Source organism: Schistocerca americana, chromosome 1 (genome assembly GCF_021461395.2).
Source record: "Schistocerca americana isolate TAMUIC-IGC-003095 chromosome 1, iqSchAmer2.1, whole genome shotgun sequence".
In the NCBI taxonomy this organism is placed as follows: Eukaryota; Metazoa; Arthropoda; class Insecta; order Orthoptera; family Acrididae; genus Schistocerca; species Schistocerca americana.
In genome coordinates, this window is record NC_060119.1 from 180,783,393 (window position 1) to 180,785,430 (window position 2,038).

Consider the following 2,038-nt stretch of genomic DNA (forward strand, 5'->3'; position numbering starts at 1 on the left):
ATTTACCCATCCACTCATTATTTGCGCACACTAAGATGACGATTCCCGTAAGAGTTCGGGAAACCTGTGCGCATTCGCGCAGACGAAAGTCAATGGCTGGGTAGCCTTTTAACTATATATATGAAGATAGTAACTGTTCTCGAACGAACAGGTACCACTGATGACCGTGCAGCTTCTCTAGAATAAATGATAATTAATTGAAACCCTCAGCTGCCGACAGGTGTTTTTGATATACTTCGATGGGGACAGCAGAAAATGGTACATTACGTATGTAGATTGTGGACAGTTGGGAATGTGGGTCTCACGGGAAGCTTGCAAGGGATAAGTTCCTGCAGTCGCCCTATTCATCTGTGTCTTCTGTGGCTCAGACGGATAGAGTGTCTGCCATGTAAGCAGGAGATCCCGGGTTCGAGTCCCAGTCGGGGCACATATTTTCAGCTGTCCCCATCGAGGTATATAAATAACACCCGTCGCAGCTGAGGGTTTCAAATTAATTATCAAAGTTTAAACAGATTGTAAATCGTGCTCTGGACAAGTATTTGCCTAGTACGTGGATTATGGACGGAAAAGACCCATCCTGGTTTAATTACGAAATACGGAAAATGCTGATGAAGCAAAGGCTGTTGACCTCCCGGTTCCATAGAGGACGCGCAAATGACGGCAGGCAAAGATTAGTAGAGATTCGTGCGTCTGTGAGAAGATCTGTGCGCGAAGCATATAAAGGCGATCGCCGTCGCACCATGGTTAAAGATCTGGTGGAGAACCCGAAAAAGTTCTGGCCCTACGTAAAATTGCGAAGCGGCTCTAATGCTTCCATTCCGTCGTTGATTGTCCAGTCTGGTTTGGCAGTGGAAGGTAGCAAAAGGAATACCAAAGTTTTAAATTCCACGTTTAAGAAATCGTTCACGCTGGAGAATCGTACAAACATACTGTCGTTTGACCTTCGCACTGAGTCCCGTATCCATCCCTGGGGTAGAGAAACAACTGAAAGAGCTGAACACAAATAAGTCTCCAGGTTCGGAATAGATCCCAGTTCGGTTTTACAAAGAGTACTCTACGGCCTTGGCCCATTATTTAGTTTGCATCTCTCGACCAGCGCAAATTGCCGAGCGACTGGAAAAAAGGACAGGTGACTCCTGTGTATAAGAAGTGCAAAAGAACGGACCCGCAAAATTACAGACTAATAACCTTAACATTGGTTTTCTGCAGAATTCTAGAACATATTCTGAGTTCGAATGTAAGCATCGCTCGTGCGACATCTAGCTTGCTCTGAAACTTCCTGGCAGATTAAAACTGTGTGCACCGACCGAGACTCGAACTCGGGACCTTTGCCTTTCGCGGGCAAGCGCTTCGGTAGCTCAGATGGTAGAGCACTTGCCCGCGAAAGGCAAAGGTCCCGAGTTCGAGTCTCGGTCGGTGCACACAGTTTTAATCTGCCAGGAAGTTTCATATCAGCGCACACTTCGCTGCAGAGTGAAAATCTCATTCTAGCCTGCTCTTTTCTCACATGGTGTACTGGAAACTATGGAAGAAGGGCAAAAGGCCGATTCCACTTTTGTACACTTACGAAAAGCATTCGACAGGGTACCTGACTGCAGACTGTTAACAAAGGTACACCGAGCGAGGTGGGGCAGTGGTTAGCACACTGGACTCGCATTCGGGAGGACGACGGTTCAATCCCGCGTCCGGCCATCCTGATTTAGGTTTTCCGTGATTTCCCTAAATCGCTTCAGGCAAATGCCGGGATGGTTCCTTTGAAAGGACACGGCCGACTTCCTTCCCCGTCCTTCCCTAATCCGATGAGACCGATGACCTCGCTGTCTGGTCTCCTTCCCCAAAGAACCCCAACCAACGAACAAAGGTACATACACACGAAATAGCCTCCCAGATATGTGACTGGCTCGAAGATTTCTTATGTAATAGAATCCAGTACGTTGTCCTCCACGGCGAGTGTTCATCGGAGACAGGAGTGCTCCAGGGAATTGCGACAGGACCGTTGCTATTTTCTATATACGTAAATAATCTGGCAGACAGGGTG

General features: G+C 47.5%; 1 non-coding gene across 1 annotated transcript; it reads left to right on the forward strand.

Annotated features, from left to right (window-relative positions):
* Positions 1-1,347: 1,347 nt before the first annotated feature.
* Trnas-cga lies at positions 1,348-1,421 on the forward strand. The gene has a single exon. It is a non-coding gene; the product is annotated as a tRNA-Ser (tRNA).
* Positions 1,422-2,038: the final 617 nt, after the last annotated feature.